General features: G+C 38.9%; 1 pseudogene across 1 annotated transcript; it reads right to left on the bottom strand.

Annotated features, from left to right (window-relative positions):
• Window positions 1–1,389: 1,389 nt before the first annotated feature.
• On the bottom strand, window positions 1,390–18,326 carry LOC306870759 (transcriptional regulator ATRX-like; annotated as a pseudogene). The gene is made up of 24 exons (XR_013785828.1): window positions 18,129–18,326; window positions 17,589–17,707; window positions 17,447–17,490; window positions 17,152–17,198; window positions 16,944–17,065; window positions 16,687–16,803; window positions 15,456–15,565; window positions 15,226–15,293; window positions 14,074–14,569; window positions 12,353–13,325; window positions 12,120–12,183; window positions 8,136–8,290; window positions 7,724–7,891; window positions 7,540–7,612; window positions 7,333–7,405; window positions 7,054–7,246; window positions 6,517–6,649; window positions 4,866–4,975; window positions 4,627–4,770; window positions 3,397–3,574; window positions 3,173–3,310; window positions 2,902–3,075; window positions 2,705–2,822; window positions 1,390–1,481 (listed from the first exon to the last, which is right to left on the bottom strand). The product of XR_013785828.1 is annotated as a transcriptional regulator ATRX-like (transcript).
• Between the last annotated feature and the right edge of the window lie 1,264 nt (window positions 18,327–19,590).

Below are 19,590 nucleotides of genomic sequence, written 5' to 3'. Positions count from 1 at the left end.
GTACACATAAACTGTTTTTTTCTGTCCAAAGCGATAGACTCTGAAGATGCTCTGGATGTCATATGATGGATTCCAGCAAGCGTCAAACACCACGCATATAATCTACCCTGCCATTCAGAAGTTTGGGGTTGGAATGAATTTTTTTTTAGTTTTTGCTTATCAAGGCTGCATTTATTTGATCAAAAATACAGTAAAACATTAATATTGTGAAATATTATTACAATTTAAAACAACTGTTTTCTATTTGAGTATTTTAAAATGTAATTCATTCTTGTGATGGCAAAGTCTTTACTATCAGTTTTTCATGAATTTAAAAGTATTAATTTTCTTTTGAACTGTGGTTATATGAATATAACAACTAACAGAAAGCTTATAACAAGTACTACTTCTATTCAAGAACATGATCCTCACACTTTGTCCTGTAGTTCCTCTGCCCAGTGTAAAATCTCCAGTAGCAACTGCAATTTCCCAGAATGCTCCAGCACTTTGGCATCAGCCGCTGTTACAAACGGCAGATACCAGTCGGCAGATGGCCCGTTACCCACAACAAATCCTGAACAATAGACAGAGAGAGAGACACTAAGAATGAGACAGACAAAGAGAGGCAGATTCAAGGAAACAGAGAGAGAGGGAGACTGTTTTCACACCAGCTTCCCTGCCAGACATTTCCATTGTGGCTGTGTTTGTGACATCTGGATTCTGTGGATTTTGATTGGCCCTGCTGACCAAGGAGACTGGATCAGTATTTCTCTCTCCATCACCCACTAAATCTGTGCTTGTTGCATCTCTCCTGTAAGACAGACACATTTGAATTATAACCATCAGCGCAAACCTGGTCTCGCATGGAGGAGACTTAGACTTCTAGCAGACGTCTCATTGGTTCTACATAACTATTAGATATCTACTATGTTGTGATTGGCTGTAATTGTGTCAAGACACACAGCAGGCTCACATTTATCAATTGCTTCCAAAATAAAAGATTCTCTAATGTTTTACATTGAATTGAAGAGGACAAAGTCTTTCTTTCAAAGTCAGTTAGTCTAGTATTGAACAGAAGCATGAGGCACATTGATTGTACAGGAAATATTCAAATCTGATATAAAACACAGCGTACCTTTCAGAGTCATTCGGATTTATAGAATTGGTGACCAAACCTGCACCCAGACCTGTGAAGACAGGAGCAGGCGCTTCTTTCCCCTGCATCCTGGTTTTCATATCATAAGTAATACAGAAAAATCAGTGATCATTGATAAGGTGTTTGTAAAAATGAGGCATGATGCATGTATGTTATTATTCAAATGTTTGGGGTTGGTAAATTTTTTAAATATTTTTTTTACAACTCTCCGAAATGTAAAAAATAAATACGACCTCACGATGTGTCAATTACGTTTACACACTGCCTCCGAAACTATCGTCCGTCATAAACAAATTCAGATCAGGTTTGATTTTCTGCGTTTCCACATCCATAGCATAAATTTTTGCTATAGGAAACGAAGACGAATACGGAAAAATGGAAAAACACGTGCGAAAATTTCGGACTCTGTGTACAAGGACATTTATGCCCACCAAGGCAATCAAAATAGTTGCTGTAATTAGTAACCGAATGTATTAACAGATTTATTACAAAAATGCTGCCAAACATGCGAAATATACCATTTTAAAATAACTTTTCTATTTAATATATTTTTACAATTTAAACCAGTCTTCAGTGCCACATGCTCCTTCAGAAGTCATTCTAATCTGCTGATTTGGTACTCAAGAAACATTTCTTTGCATTAACAATTTTGAAATCAGTCGTGCTGCTTAATATTTTTTGTGGAAACATTTTTTTCTCAGGATTTAATGCATTGAAAGTTCACAAGAACAACATTTGTTTGAAATAGAAATCTTTTGAAACATCATAAATGTCTTTACTGTCCTTTTTGACCAATTTAATGTGTCCTTGCTGAACAAAGGTATTTGTTTCTTTACAGAAAAAAAAAAGAAAAAAATCTCACTGGCCACAAAAGTTGGAACAGTAGTGTTATCTGGATGAGTGTGTGTATGTACCTTATTCCTGCTCAGCTGAGCAAGTTTAAGACACCAAGGATGAGTCCATATCAAACTCAGAACATGAAGGTCCTGAAACAAACTGTTCACACCTGCTCCTTTCCCTAAAACAAAGACATTATTTGTGACTGTATGTTACCAATCCGCTGGCTCAGTGTGTGCCAGAGTTAGGTGGTATGAGAAAAATCTTAATATGATAATGGAAATTAATAAAAACATCTGATATAAGAACTATTTAGTAATTATTAACCATGTCAGTATCTAAGGGTATTTTTATGCAACACTGGATTAATATATCACCCAATATAAGATATTTATTTGTGAATGTTCATTTCTCCTGTTTTTACATTTAGATTATCTTTGCCACCTTTTGAAGTTGACAAAGTAAATTTCTACAAAATATAACACTGTTAAATCTCAAAATAAATATTTTTGTACATTTTAATGTTACTGCACATTATAATTATATAATGCCTAAATTTTCATTTGCAACTTATACACTTATACTTTAGTTTTTAGTGTTTTATTAGAAATTTATTTAGAAAAAAAGTATAGATTTTTAGTATCAACCATACCTTGAAAACAACTCTTGACTTAACAAATTTTAACAAACTAGTACTAGTTAAGCTCTAGTTTGTGCTTTTGAGACTCTGACCTGTGTAGTTCTGCAGATAGTGTGTGTATAACCGACACTGCAGATTCGTCATCCTGACTGAAAGCACATACTCATGCTTTGGTGGCAAACAGGACATCAAGACTGAGTAGTCCCGCCTCTGCAACACAAAAACAAAACATTCAGACTTTTTTTCACAGCCTTTAGCTGTATTCTATTTCTTTCTCTCTCTTCATCACCTGTATGAATCCTGACATCATCTGATGGAGGATTCATACAGGTGATGATCAGTCTGACATCAGTGGGGGTGGAGTCTGCACACTGACCGTTCTGGATCGGATTAATAAAACGGTTCCGGAACTCCTTTAGAGAACCCAGCAAGTTCTCCTTAATGAAGTTCACTATGCAGTGATCTAGAACAATAAACGTAAGTCAGACAACCTCAAAGAGATATTAAAAAAAATTAATAAGCAAGTTATTTTTCACAATATGGAGATAATTGGTGATTACACTCAGTAAGGTTGTTTTGAAGCGGTGTTCCTGTCAATATGATTCTCCTACGTGTGTGTAGAGCTTGCATGGCTTTTGAGATGCTGGAGTCTGCGTTCCTAAGGACATGACCCTCGTCACACACCACCAGATCAGGGCCTAACATATAAACACACCAAACAATGGTTTAAAGATTGAAAAAAAAATATATAGTATTTGATGATGGATTGCTCAGATGAATTTACCTGGATCCAGGAGCATTGGGCGGAAGGCTTCTTTGTGTTTGCTGTATTTCGCGCTATCTGTGTGTGTCAGTATACGAAAAACCTCATATCCCATGATCATCACACCACCATTCGTAAACCAGTCATTCAAGAGCTCAACACGAACACCCACAGACTTCACCGTGGCTAGCTCTGCCACCTGTGTGAGAAACAAGAGAGAAGAGATAATTGGAAAAATGATCAGAGATGCAGCTAAAAGTCCAGATTCAGCATAATGACAAGAAAACTGACTGTTTGTTCGCATTATCTGGCATTTTTCAGCATGTTTATGATGTTTTTGCTGAATTCTCAGCGTAAGGCATAATTAGGAAATTTTGCACTGATACTTCTGATGAAAAAATGTCAAATTAAATGAAAAATGTTAAAAATGTCATTATCATGTCGTTTGATTTTTTTTGCATTGTTTTCTTCTGTACAATACAAAAAGATTATGCATCGCAGAATGTCTAGATTCCATATATAAAAGTGGTCCGTGATATTAAGTGTCCAAAAAAAAAAACCTCCATAAAAGTCCACTGGCTTTGCCTATTTGAAATGGTATGGAATGGTTATTTTAACCCTGGATTAATTTAACACTGGGTTAACTTTCTATCTTGAAAGCTTTTACTGAAACAATATGATAGCTTTGCAAGAGAAAAGCCACCAACATACAATATACAATAGACATAAAGCCACACAGAGAAAGATTACACGCTGAAAAAAGCCTATATGTTAGCTAGTTCTACAACTCTCTGACTAACTGACCACGGTAAGAAATTAGATTATTTTATTCAGCAAGACAAAAAAAAACATATCACAGTTTCCACACAAAAAATAAGCAGTGCAAGCATTTTGAACATCAACAATACTAAGAAATGTTTCTTGAGCACCAAATCAGCATAGTAAAATGATTTCTAAAGGATATTGCGACACTGATGCTGCTGAAAATTCAGCTTTGCCACCACAGGAATAATTACACTTTAAAATATATTTAAATTAAAAAAAACAGTTATGTGAAACTGTAATAACATTTCACAACATTATTGTTTTGACTCCACTTTGGATCAAATAAATGCAGCCTTGATAAGTATAACACATCTCTAAAAATCTTAACAACCCCAAGTTTTGAACGGTAGTGAATATCTGACATAAACATGACCTAGATCAAATCAAAACTAATGTCACCTGAGACAGGAAGTGAGAACTACTCACCCACAGTATGTTGGGTCTTAAGCCCCTCTGCCACTGGTCAAACTCACTCCTCCAGTTCAGCACTGTGTTGAGAGGACAAACCACCAGAGCCCTTTTCAGTGGCAGCTCTTTACATAGCAGCACTGTGTGGAGGAACACAATGACCTGAAACACACACAATACAAAGTTACGCTTTCTGTGAAACCCACACTTTCTGATTTTACAACAACAAAAAAAGAGAATAGTCACATGGCCCATACCTGAAAGGTCTTTCCCAGACCCATGCAGTGAGCCAGAATACAGCCAGAGCCTGGAGTCGTCTTCACACTCTGAACAGACTCACAGCAGCAGTCCCACATGAACCGCACACCTAACAAACAATTAACACATACACTTACACACACTATACAAACCATTGCTTTGTCACATCACTGACTTGCATTTCACAATGCTGCTTTATAAACGCTTGTGAATATTAATCACCCATGCACTGATTAAGTTCTACTATTAGACTGAACACATACTGGCTTAACTTCTCATGTCATGAGTAAATATTATAAGGCATATCTTCTGACAAGCCTTGAACAATACAACAGCATTCTAACAAATTCAACAAATTATTTTATCCTGCAAGGATGCATTAAATTAACCAAAATTCTATCCAAAAATCCTACCAAAAAAAAAAGATAATAAAAATGTTTCTTGAGCAGCATATTAGAATGATTTATGTAGGATCATGTGACACTGAACATTACAACACAGGCCAGTATAAAGGATGGGTTGTTTTTTTGTGTGCTCAACGGATGAACGGTGTGGGAAGGGAATTTAAGGGGGATACCTTGATGCAAAACAACATCACGATCTCTTGGGAAAGTACAAGAGAGAGGTTACATTGACCTTCGAGATAAGGTTGGAAACTGTTGTCGTTTGATCATCTTCAGGTGCAGGATCCTGGCACCACATTGATTACGAAACCTCAGAGATATTGCCAAATAAGAATTCATCTTCTTCTGTAATTAAAACGAAGTGCACCCAATTGGGAGGGGGAGCGAGCCTGGCCAGTTTGCTTTCTCTCTCACTTGGAGGTTGTTCTTAAACCGCACCTAATTTTAAAGTATAAAAACAGGGGTTTCTTTCAGAAACAGTGGAAGCTCAGCCGTGGGATAAGCGCACGTCGCCCGGCATTCTCAGACAGGTGTTGAAACGGGCTCCCCAGTCTTTTGAAGAGTGAAGATGATGGCACGGTTCTGAGGTTGTATATTTGTTCTAATACTTGGCTTGGGGTTTAGTTTTAGTGTATGCTTGAATTTGTGTATTATTCATTCATAATTATCTTTTATCCATTTATTTACGATCATTCATATATTATGCACTGGCTTATGATTATCATTCTTTAATGTGTTTATTTTTAATTATCACTATTCTTTTATGCATTTACCTATGATCATTATTATTGATATCAGCTGTGTATCAACAATAAACAGTTGTATTTGCTTGATTAGTATGGTGTACGGACCTTTTATTGGCACCTCCTCTTGTTGATTAGCACCACACTTGTCTCACATCAGTTTTGAAAACAGAAACCACACTAAAACAGCCAGAAACCTGCATTGTCCTTTTGGTAAACGCACCACCTCTGCATCAAATATTGTCATATTTTTAGAAAGAGGTGACTTGATACATTTGAAAAGCATAAAAGGTATAAATAAAAACAATGAACATTACTTGACAAAAATAGCCTCACAGCCCACAAATTGCACTGCAAATGCTAAATATTTTTTCACCCAATACAGGACTCTGACTTAAGCTGTCCCAACGGCTTCTGTCTCTTTATGTAATTCTGTACTAACTTGATGATGGTGAGATTAGATCTCTGTGGATAATTACACTCCAATACAAAATTTCTCTCACCCTCTCGCTGGTGTGGCTTGAGTTTGCTCAGAAAGTGAAAGTGCACTTGCAGCACAGGCTTATGCGTTGCATCATCTTGCTCGAGAACCAATGGTGTGAAGCTATGAGCCGGTTTCTCAGACACTAAAATGACCTAAAGCAGGTGAGAGGAAAAAATAAAATAAAAATTACAACAGACAGACAAAACACAAATTTTCCATTCAGGTTAAAATTATGTCATTAAGAATTAACTTTTTTTTTTTTTTTTTTTTTAATTGGATAGATCACCCAAAAAGGAAAGGAAAATTCTGTCATTATTCATACACACGTTAAAAAACCTTCCTTCTTTTGTGAAAAATGAAGGTAACCATTTTGGTGACCACTGACTTCCAGTGTACTGACAAAAAGAAAATCCCCTAAAACATATTGTGTGTTCCACTAAGTAAGTTTGGAATGACAAGAAGAAACGCAATTGATAACAGAATTTAAATTTCTTGGTAAACTACCTCTTTAACATTTACAAAACAGAACAGAATATGGCACCATGCAGTTCATCACCTCTGGGTCTGCGTCTTCTCGTTCTCTCCTCTCATTTTCTAATCTCAGTTTTTCTCTCTCTTCTAATCTCCTCTTCTTTCAGAGCGCTCTGCGTCTCCTGGGCCAGCTGATCCACCTCCAGAAGCGGTCTGATCTGCCTCCGCCCTCGCGGGGTGCCCCTCAAATGCTCCTCAGTGGTTGGAGAGACATCTGTCTGCGCACACAAAAAAAATTAAAACTTAAATTGCTGACAAATCCACATTCACAGCATCTATGATATTGAAGGTTGTACAAACACACATTAGTAGTGCTGCTCCTGTCAGGTGTGCGTGACGGACTCTGACACTTCTCATTATGAGTGGGCGACTGGGACCTACAAAATAGATACATTCTTAAGTGAATTTAGGCTTATTAGTAGGTAGTAATTTAAAATGTGTTATTTTGTGAGAGTTTAATGCCCAGGGCAGATTGCAGTTGATGAGTAAACTGTGATGATATGAGCTATACCCTATTTCTTCACACTCTGAATGGCTGAGTTCCTCATACACGCCACTGGATAAACTCGTTTCATCACTACTCACTATGATAAAAACAAAACAGCACCATATCTGACTGAAGTATCATCACATAGGTTTTATTATTTGGATGGTAAGAACTTTGCACTTTGAGTCTTCAAAGACTTTTGACTCACCAACAACACATTCTAAATCTTGGACTTCTCTTTCTCTTTTCTTAGGCTTCTTCGCCTCCTGCTTTTGACTTTTTGCTTCAGGCTCTGATAATGTAAGACCATGTCGCAGCAACTGGTGCCGGTGCCGTGACCCTGACTGTGACCCACTGCAATCAGAGTCATCATTATCTGCAGAAAAACTGTTCTCATGTAAAAAAAACTATACAAATACGTCTAATAACATTTTTAACCATTTAACTAATCTGCTGCAGATTGTTACGATTAAAAAGTAGTTCAGTGTTACAAAACAAAGTAACTTAAAACTAGGAGGCTGGGTATGTTGTTATTCATCAGAAACAGCATATATATTGAGTTACAGGATTTATAATGTCTGCAATTCCCCATGGTACCAGTGGTAATGGCCATCGCTCACCTTCCTCTTCTGTTGTCTCTGATGTTCTGTCAACGTTCTTGCTCTTCTTCTGCTCTTCTCTCGTGCACTCCGATTGCTCATCAGAGCTGGCATCCAGCTCAGACGCTGAGGAGAGGTTAGCCCTGAGCTGAGCCAGCAGAATCTTCTTCGCAATTCTTTATAGAGTAAGTGATGAGGCAGTAATGAGAGAACAGAGACAGACGAAGATAAGAGGGATGAAGAGAAAAGAAAGAGGGACAAAATGTGAGGTGGCTGACAGATGGATCCAGAGTCATTAAACAACATCTTTCTCCAACTGCTTTCACTATAATTTCTTAAATGCCCTCAAATAGCAGCAAAATAAATCTTTTTGTTATGCTGAAACAACTCGGAAAAAACAGAAGTCATTTCAAATCTAAAGTCGTGACGTATTGTCAAGTATGGTGACCCATACTCGAAATTGGTGCTCTGCGTTTAACCCATCCAAGTGCACACACACAGCAGTGAGTAGTGAACAAATGCACACACACACACACACACACACACCGTGAACACACACCCGGAGCAGTGGGCAGCCATGCTGCGGCGCCCGGGGAGCAGTTGGGGGTTCGGTGCCTTGCTCAAGGGCACCTCAGTCGTGGTATTGAGGGTGGAGAGAGCGCTGGACATTCACTCCCCCCACCTACAATCCCTGCCGGCCGGGGACTCGAACCCGCAACCTTTCGATTACGAGTCCGACTCTCTAACCATTAGGCCACGACATTTCCATATCAACCATCAATGTAAATATAACTGCATATATAAAATATAAATTAACATAACAGCTTATTGGACAATGTAAAAGATCTAATGGACTTAAGTGCTCAAGTCAGCAAATTATTACCAAAAAAAACTTTTTTACTGTGCAAAATGTAAACAACAACAACAACAAAAAACATGAGGCTCTGGTGTAGGCAGACATTTGAACTTAGCACCTCTAAATTTGACAAACTAAATGCACGGCCAAAAATATAACAATAGTTTAAAAAGGATATATATACAGTACATATAAATATACAAAATACACAGAGGCTGTTGTGTCTGGGGTATAAACTTTTATTGCAACTACAATTCTGATACAGTTCTTACACAGTTATTTACATTCCCTCTTCTGGGATGCAAAATCATGCATGCTTCCTTTTGATGAAAATGATGCTTCTGCGTAAAACATTTCAGTAAAACAATAACAATAATAAATACTTCCAAACAAAGAACATCAGCATGCAATAAATACTCAAGCTTTAGGATTTTTTAAATCCAATGAGCATGAGAGGATTCCACAAGACAATAAAGAAAAGGACAACAAACAGAAAAGGACACTTTTAAAAGACGGGTGAAAAATGGCAAGGGTTAATCTAGGTTAATTAAGGTTAGGCAGGGTTCCCACTCTGTCCAAGACTTTACTTTCCATTTCTTCAAGGCATTTTATGTGACCAACATCTCTAATATTTGAGAAATACATATGTGGCCTGCTGTTGTTCACCACAGAAAATGAAGTTGACTTGTCCATTGGTTTTCAAAATTGAAGAAAAAAATAGAAAAATACATAAAAAATAAACAAAGTTCTGCACTTACAATGGAAGTCTAATAGGTATGAACTTTTAAAAGCAAAAAGTTGATTTTACATAAATTCTCCAGTAAAAAACTTTTGTCATTTGAATTAAGTTCAAGGTTCAGGGATTGATTGAGCTTATATACACTAAACAAAATATATTAATCAGAATTTCACTCGATGGCACCAGTCTCATGCTAAATGCATGCAATGTGTAGGCCTTGGTGTGTTGTTATGGAGAGGAGTCAAGTCATTTTCAGTGGTGATCGACTGCTGGCCCCAGCTTCCGATTCTGCTGTTTAAACGAGAATATTATTTTAATCAATGAAGAAAAGAAATTACAGGTGACATGAGGTACTGTGGTTACTGGTATTCTAAATGCACAGTTAATGTGAACTAGTCGTTCATTTGTGCTACCAGAGAAGCTTGTGGAAGATTCAAACTGTCCATTCTAATAAGCTGGACAAGGTAACCAACCTATGGGAAGTAATACTAATGTTTTGCAATTTGTGATATCAACATCACTTGAAAGAAATGCGTGAAATCTAAGCGGAGAACAGAAATGACTGAGTGTGCAGACTATGATGTGTTCCTGCTCATGACAATACACAGGCAAACGTAGATGATAAAACAAAACGATGAGTCTGCGACGTCATTCATGACAATACAAGAAAACTGACCGCAGTTCCGAGTCCCAATAGGTCCAAGGATTTCTTCATTTTACAAAAACATTGTCAATACGGCAAACCAGTTTGATTAAAAGGTTACAGTAAACACAATTTCCAGGACAGTAGGGTACATTTCCCATGACCTATCCATTACTGGAAAATTGCATTACAAAATTCAAGGTTTTCCAGGTTTTCCAGGATGCATGGGAACCCTGTTAAGCTACAGAAAAAAAGAGACAAAAATGGGAGGTGGGGGGGGTGGACAGAGAACAAGAGAAAGAATAAATAAGTGTTTATTGCCTCTCGGTAAGAACCATGCAAATAACACACAGAAACCTCTCATGTGAGAGTGAAGACTACCCTCTTTATCCTCAAAACAGTGCTTTTATCAACTAACTACACAAACGCTTACAGACTGGATGTTGAGCCTGAAAGAGCATCATCACTGCCACCTGTTGCTGCCCCGTGAACATTCGAACACAAATCAAAGCCAGGTCCACCAAAGCAATCGCTGCTCATTGGCGTTTATTCAGCCTTTTAACCATTTTTATTCATATAAATATATGGGGGGTGGGGGGGGGGGGGGGGGGGGGAGTCAGACTTAAATGTACACTGTGTGAGCTGGCACCATTACTCAGTGTGTCAGAGCGCATGCACCAACTGCTGGGCCACGGCTCCGATCTAACCTACCAACTCAAAAACATCTACATGTAGAGCCAAGTTTCCCTGTCCTTCACATTTCCAATCCCTAACATCATCACCATCTGCTAAAAGGTGATGAAGTTTTAACCTTCTCGCCAATTCACGAGCACATATATGCTGTGCAAAGATGTGAAAATTAAATATCGAACCAATAAAACTAGGTGCAAAAACGTTAACAAATGCAGTTTAGACCGATACAAATGCATCTTCAGCTCAAGCACCTTTAATGTAGAAAATTCAACTGTCAAGGAATTAATCTCCTGAAAAAGAACAAACACAGCTGCGTTCAACAAACGCTAACACTGTACAACTGCATCCCTACCTGGAATCTAAGTTTGCACGTTTGTTCACTTGAATTCCACCAATAATGACATTTCACTGCCAATGACAAAGTATTATGTGAAACTACTGTAACACCTACCGTTAGCAAACCACACAGCCTTTGTTCTGACTGACCGAAAACATTACAGCATGAGAACCCGGAAGCTGAGCCCTAAAACACAAACACACAAGAAGTTGTCTGTCTTTCTGAACACAGGATCCATCAGATCCGAGCAAAGAGGTTTAGACTCGTTCTACTCTCTTAAAAGCTTTATCAGCAGCACAGACAGTAAAGAGGAAGAGTGTGGCTAGCAGAAATACTGCCAAAGACATGCAATGGTCTGTCAGTGAAGTGGAATTCAAACACAGGAGCTTCTCCATAGTTGATTCACTGACTTCCATTAGACAGTGAGGTCTCAGAGCTTCACCACTGATGGGCGGTGTGTGCCTACGGTTACAGATTCTCTCTACTGCGTGTGGAAGAAACTGTGGGAAAATAAAAATCGGACCGTGTTGATCGAGCAAAAAAAGCGTGTTTGAGTGAGACAAATGTTTAGAAGCACTGTCTAGCAGCGGTGCGTGTGGATGTACGGGATGCTTGCGTGCTTTTAAACGAGGTTTGGATCGAAGTTCTCATTGTAGTGAGTTTGGGACAGCTGGAGTCCAGTGGAGAAGGCCTGTGATGGGAAAGTGTGTGTGGCCCTGATGTAGACAGAATCGTACCTATTTTCTAAATCATCGTCCTCCACAGACAAAGACGGACCTGGCTGGATGTCCATCTCATCACCTAGAGAGACATATGGAGAGAATGAACAATTAAAATAAAAAACACCCGTTTTGCTTCCGAAATATGAAAAACATCGGACATTATACATTTTTACATCGTAATAACGTTCTACCGGTTTTACCATATGAAGAGAATAATGGTCAGTGTTGGCTTTTTGCACCAAACTCACCGGAAGACTGCTGGAAATTTCCAGAGCCCAGCAATGTGACATCTTCTGTCAGCGGCTTGATCCTCTGATCGTCAGAGTCACTGCTCGGCCCACTCTCCAGTTCCTGTCCTCCCACCTCACTTGACGAACTCCCGCTCTGTCCAGTCACCCTGGAAACTTTGCGAGCCCTTCCCCTGGTCATTCTGACCGCTGACCCCTGGTCCTGGGAGCCCCTCCTTGAAGACGCAGAGGAGGACGATGAGGACGATGAGGATCTCTCTTTGAGATTCCGCTTCCGAGAGCCTCTGTCCGGAGGGGTCGTTTTTACCAGTCCAAAGAGACACTGCTTTCTGACTTGCTGGTTTACCTCGTCCCCATCCCAACTGCTACCTACCAAACCCTCTTCCTCGCTGTTTGCCATGGCAGCGGCAGTCTGGAGCAGCACTTCAGGCACCTCGTCAGAATCAGAGTCGTCCTCGGCTGAAACGGCGTGCTCAGTTGTGGTACTTGGGTTCGTCCGCCGCCGACGTGGTGTGGTTTTCACACGTGGAGAACGTTTATTCTCCTCTGATAAAGACACATTTTTGGGGTCAGTCTGGTCCTCTTCCTCCTCCTCCTCCTCCTCATCATCATCTTCTTCCTCCTCCTCTTCCTCTTCCTCGTCATTATTAACACAATCATTTTCTACATCTCCTCTCTCGGTCATCTCCATTTCCACCCCCTTCTCTATCTCCACCATTGTCTCTCTTTCTTCCAGTGCTCCATCTGTCACCTCACTGTTTATCATTTGTCTCTCAGGTGATGGATGAATGGAAAGACACGTTCTGCTGATGGGTTGTGGGCTGACCGGTACAGGCGTGAGTTTAACCACCAGCTTTTTAGTGAGTCCTAGGCTCTGTGATGACTTTACTTTCTTTTTTCTGGCCCTCCCTTTTGGTTTATGTGTTTCTCGGCAGCCACGTTTGGACCCAGTCAGCTCATGGTCCAAGGCTTCCTACAATTGCGAATTAGACAATGCTGTAATACATTCATATGAACAAACTGTAACAAAAAAATGTATCACTGTTTCCACAACAATATTTAGCAGTACAATGGTTTTCAACTCGGAATGGATAAGAAGAAATGTTTTCTAAGCACCATATAAGCATATTAAAATGATTTCTGAAGGATCATGCGACACTGAAGACTGAAGTAATTACTGCTGATAATTTAGCTTTGCCATCATAGGAACAAATATTTAAATTAGTTATTTTTAAAATTAACAATTGTTTTCACCATATTTTTCATCAAATAATTGCAACCTTGGTGAGCTTAAGAGACTTCTTGTAAAAACATTATTATAATCATTATATAAAATAAATATATATTAACTTTATTGAATATTTGATTATTTATTATATTAGATATATCATTGTGCATGCTCATTTTCCTATTTTTACACTTAATTTCCTAAGCACAGTTGAAGTTCAGTTTTAAATATTTTCAAATAATTTATTATTTAATTAACACTTAAATGCAATCTGTATTAAATCTCACAGTGAATATCTATTTATCCTACTGTACATTATGTTAAGATGCCTAAATTCATTTTTACTAACATTTAAAATTATTCATTTTCATGATTAATTTTCAGAATCATTTCATGATTCATCATCATCCATAATTAAAATTTAATGGTTAGTTAAAGCACCCATCATTCTTACAGCTTAACTGGTAAAAGTGTGCTTTAAGGCTGGAATTACCTGTAATGCACTGTTGGCGGATTGCAGATCATCCAGCACAGTGCGGAACATCCTTAGCTGCCCAATTCTCTCTTCTTGGTTTCCTTCCTGCTCTCTTTCGCTTTGAACAACTGCCTGGAAGGAATGGCTCAGAGATGTAGTAACATCTACAAACCGCTGCATTCGCTGGTAAAGGCTGGCAGAGGGCACTGGGCCGCTTCCTGGCCCCATCAGATAGGCTGCACCACGACCACCCTTATTAGCCCTGCCCCGGACCGAGTTTGGCTCAGTACGAGAGGCTCGTTTCTGAGCCTGCTCCAGGTTCTCTAGAACCGCATCACAGACCAAAACCAGTTCCACCAATGGCTCGGGACTGCACACATAACAGTACCACTTCCTCTCCTCCTCCAGGATGGTAGACAGCTCCTTCCTCCCCAGGTTACGCAGAACACATTTCTTACAGAAGGCATTACTGCAGTAATCACAGCCAATCAGGCTGCCTCCTTCTGCACACCACCTGAATGAACAGGGAATTGGAGCAATTATTTTACAGACCACCAAACATGTGGTCAACTGAGATGATACCACGGTTTTCCACGAATATATATGATCTGCACATTTCAAAATTTTCAGCAGTCAATCTCTTGAAAACTGTTGAGAAATGCATTTCACCCAAAACTAAAAGCAAAAATTATTTAGCAAAAAGAAATCTTAAAAATCACCTTTTTTTGCATGGTGTTTTAATTATGATTACATTAGATTTAATTTGTAAAGCATTTGTTCTCATCAAGTATACCTGGTGGCATTTATCATACTGGATTTAATTTATGTTGTCTAAGAAGAAAATAATGTCTCAACATATAAATGTGTAACTTTATAAATCAAACATTTCTTTGTGATATCCACCAGCACACATTAGTCATGGCACGTTAAGATCCGTTTATATTATATTTTTATTCAGCTACATAAAAGTCTCTCTAGACAAAAGCGAGAAAAGCAGCTGAACACTATTTGTACATTAACCACACTCACTCCATTTAAATACATACAAAACATACATTACACTTATTATATAAATTATTATACTTATTATATAAATATATTACATGTATACACACATTAAATTTTTTTTTTAAAAATGTTAGGCTCCCCTTAATCATCCCATCCATATACCTGCATTGCTCGTCCATCCCCTCTGAATCTTTGCTGATGTCATCGCTCATATAATACTTAAAACAATTCTGCAAGAAAGCAAACAAATCCATATAAAACTCTGCAGGAGGATTAACTACTGGTCACTCAAACATGCAATTTACTGCAAAAAAAAAAACTCTCCTTATTGGTTTCATCTACTTTACATTTTACATGCACACACATTAATGCATAGACTCTCATATACATACCTTGCAGATGAGGACATTGAGCATAGGGTGCCTGTAGACTGAGTCACGTTGGAAATGATTCACCTGCTGACCACACGCAGTGCAGTTCACCCTCTCAATCTCATATCCTCCTAACACACACAGCACAAATGAGTACCCCTATACCCAGACACACACACAGCTCATTTCATATAGTTCAGCTGCAACTTGAAGGTTACACACTGGAGAGCCACAGAGAACTTTCTGAACTCTCTATGTGAGAAAAAAATTATTCTGCATGTGTTTGCGTGACAAGGTTGGCTGATAAGCCTTTTCGGGACACTCAAATGCTTTTTTTCATTCTTGCTACAAGCGTGGTGCGTGGGAATATCTCAAACAGGATTTGAGGTGGCCATTAGGATTTTTTTCCTGGGAACACTTATAATTCACAAAAGCGTGACCAAAAGTTTGGAAATTCTATTTAAATAATAATAAAAAAAATTTAATCAAAGAGAGGGGTATGCAATTAAACCAAAATCTTATTTCAAAATACACCTAGTATTATTTCACAATAACTCTATATAAAATGACAATTTTAATTTATTAGACCTTCATGTAAAATAAAACACTGCACAGTCTTCACTGTATGAATTAAATATACATCGATCCTTATCAAAATTACTAAAGTTATTCAGTCAAGATCACTGAGTGATTTTCTCTTTGTCTTTTGTTGTTTGATTAACAGACACAGAGCAGCAGGTATAGGCTGCTGTCCCTTTAAGACTTGATGCATGGATCTCATGTACTGATATGTTAGAACTGTTTGCGCTCACTTAAGACACAACAGACTATGTTTACGTGAATTCTTGCCAAGTCAGACATTATGAGAGGCTTTCTGTGCATGTCAAGCTCGCTCGGCCAGATTGCTCAACGGCTTTTTTCCCCAGGCTGTGAGAGCTCTTAACTCCAATCTCCCTGTCCCCCTCTGACCCCCCCCACTATATGTCCACACATGTAGCAGAATGACAATAAAGCTCAACTTGAACTTGATGTTTCAGATGTTTGTCAGATTTATTACACTTAAAAACTAATCAAACACACCCACACTTTATTTTCTCATTCATTCTAACGTGTCCATAACTTTAAGCAGTCTTGCACTAGATATATTTACGAACTACAATATGATAAAAATCGCTATCGATGCACACTTTATATAATCACAACAATATATCATATCAAACAGCTCTAATGAAAGCTTATGCTTATCTCTTACCTCTGCGTCTGTCACCGTCTCTGTGCTGCTTGTAAACACGTCTACTGCGGAATTCTGGACCACGGAAATCATCACGCGTTTCATTACCCACCGGCTCCGGCAGCACAAACATCGTTCCTGTGTCAGATAATAATGGGGGTCAAAAACAGTTTGTAGTCTCTTAATGTATTCAATAACAGAAACCATAACAGGAAAACTTTATGATATGGGCATGATCATCTGAATCAGCCAAATGAATGAGAGAATAGTAGTGGCACCTTTTGGCAGGACGTTGGTGTCTGGGTCGCTGGAGTGCACCGACATTACATCTTCTGCCCCACTCTCAGACGAAGTGTCCGACTCGTTCATCCCGCTGTGTTTGGTAACAACAGCCGGTTTCCTGTAAAAACAACAATTTACAAATGAGTTCACTCTGTCAGAGCACAAAGGATTTCCAGATGCATCTCATCATTATTTAAGTCAAACCTTCTCGAACGAGATGACAGCATTCCCACTTCTGATGGGCCACTGGACTGAAAAGAAAAGAAAGTATTGTAAACAAACAAATCTCTAGAAATCTGATGAATAAAAGCAAAAAAATAAACAAACTTCTAAATCTATGCAACAAAAGGAACTTTAGAAGGATTTCTAAAATCCAAATTTTGAACTTCCTGTTTTGAAACATCCTACTGGCTTTTGGTCGAAGGAACCAGGGTGATGCTAACTTCTGGGTTGGACAACAAAAATATATCATTTCTGCTGCACACTACATGATCTTTACCTGGGCGCAAGCCTGCTGCTCCAAGTATTCTTTGGCTGTGGTTCCTGTAAATGAGAAATTACATAAACTTCATTATAACATTATATTTTTGGTTCCATTTCTGATGAGACTGTGACTAATTTCTCTTCGACGCTTTACTCACCATTCCAGTGTCCAGGTAAAGTATCTTCAGTCTTGTCTTCTGTGGATGTTGCCAAGTACTCATGGAGCTTCCCGATCAGCTGACCTAGCTTACTTCCTCCACCGGCCACCGGCCCAGGTCTGCAAACACAAGACACAGCTGATCTCCATGGCAACTGCCTCCTACTGTAATCTCTCATGATGCATTAAAAACACTGAAAACCCTTTATAAACCTGCAAAACCAAACTATATACAAGCACAGATGGCTCCTATAGAAAGAAGCACACTCAAGCTTCAGTCTGATATGAATGTGAGGTTTATATTTATCATGAATTAAATATTTTCTTCAGTTCAACGCCGACTCTTTGTTCGGCTGGTGCTGGTAAAGTCATAAAGTGTTAAGTTAAAACACAAAACCTAACATTACTTTAGAAACGAATGATTAAGCATGGATTTAATTCAAACAGCGACTGGATTTAAAAGATTTATTGTCGAGAAATATAAACAAACACCACGGCTTGTGCGTTAGTAGTGGGGAAGAAAGAAAACAGGACGCCTTACCTGAGAACTTCGACGGACATCGCTTCAACACACCGCCGAGCTTTTAACATAAACAACAGTAACGACGGCTTTCGGAAATCGACTTAAAACTCATATTTGGCAAACCGCAAAAATACAACCACTTTCACCCGCCATCTTCCCAGTGGAACTTGCGCAAGACAGCTTAAAATGGCGCACCGGAAACTGCGTCCTGTCCGTGACTGACGTAAAGTGATGGCGTCATTACTTCATCGGATTCCGTCATAACTGCAGAGACCACTGTTGCTGGGTAACATGTTAGCTTTATTTGAGCACGGAGATGCATCACAGTAATTATAAAGAACATAGGGCATTTCGTTATTTTTCTATATATTATTGTGTACATGCGAAAAAGCGAATATTATGAACCCAACATGTTACAAGGACAGTTTATCAATACATATTTTTACTTGTCAACAGCATTTGTCTTGGGTAAGGACGCCATATTTAATTTTTCACAAAAGTAAACAAGGCTCTGGGGGTGGTTGTGCAATACAGTTATTAATAAAAAGTCTCCACAAATAGGCTAACTAACAGACAATTTGAAACATTTCAAATAAAACATGCATCCAATAAATATACAATTAGGGCAATTAAAAGTTTTGTTCAATGGGTTGTAATGTTATAAACAAATAATATAATAAAGTTAAAGTTTTTCATGTAATGTTTTACAACCCGAATGCCGGAAATGTTGGGACGTATTTTAAATTTGAATAAAATGAAAACTAAAAGACGTTCAAATCACATGAGGCAATATTTTATTCATGATCAGAATCAGAATGAGCTTTATTCGCCAAGTATGTTTACACATACGAGGAATTTGTTTTAGAGTGAGGAAGAGATACAGCATGACATGAGGAGAGGGGGGAGAAAAAAAATAATTCACAGACTATATTCTTATGAGAGTACAGTGTGAGAACAGAAAAAACACCCCAGCAACAAAAAGCACATAGTCAATCAACAACATAGTCACACGACTGCAACAGGGGAGTAATCCAGTTCCGGCAAGCAGCCATCCGGTCCTGCAGCCATTCTCGGCGCCGGTCGGACCCGCTTGTCAGGCTGGCGGAACAAAGCGGCAAAGGCGAGGGATCGGGGGTAGGAGGTGAATGCATATCTTTGTATGTGCGTATGTGTGTGTGTATATGCCTGTGGAGCCGCCACGCTGGCATACAAATCAAGTTGTCTCAGTCCGCAGAATGTGATAGCGACACAGCACGTTGCTATGGAGACAGCCTTGATCAGGACCCAGACAGAGTCAACAATCCGCAGGTGTCTGTGGAAGGGGGGAAGGAATGTAAGAGCGTCAAACTGCAGTGCTCTTCCCGGGTTGTTTCCCAACACGACCTTGTCAGAGGCCGTGCTGTTTTGAGAGAGCCGAAAGAAGATAAGATTGTTTAGTCTTGGTGCGAGTAGCCATATTCCAATTTCCTCTCTTTGTCCA

The sequence above is a fragment of the Barbus barbus genome (assembly GCF_936440315.1).
Source record: "Barbus barbus genome assembly, chromosome: 6".
Lineage (NCBI taxonomy): Eukaryota > Metazoa > Chordata > Actinopteri > Cypriniformes > Cyprinidae > Barbus > Barbus barbus.
This window is presented reverse-complemented; position numbering and strand designations above follow the sequence as displayed.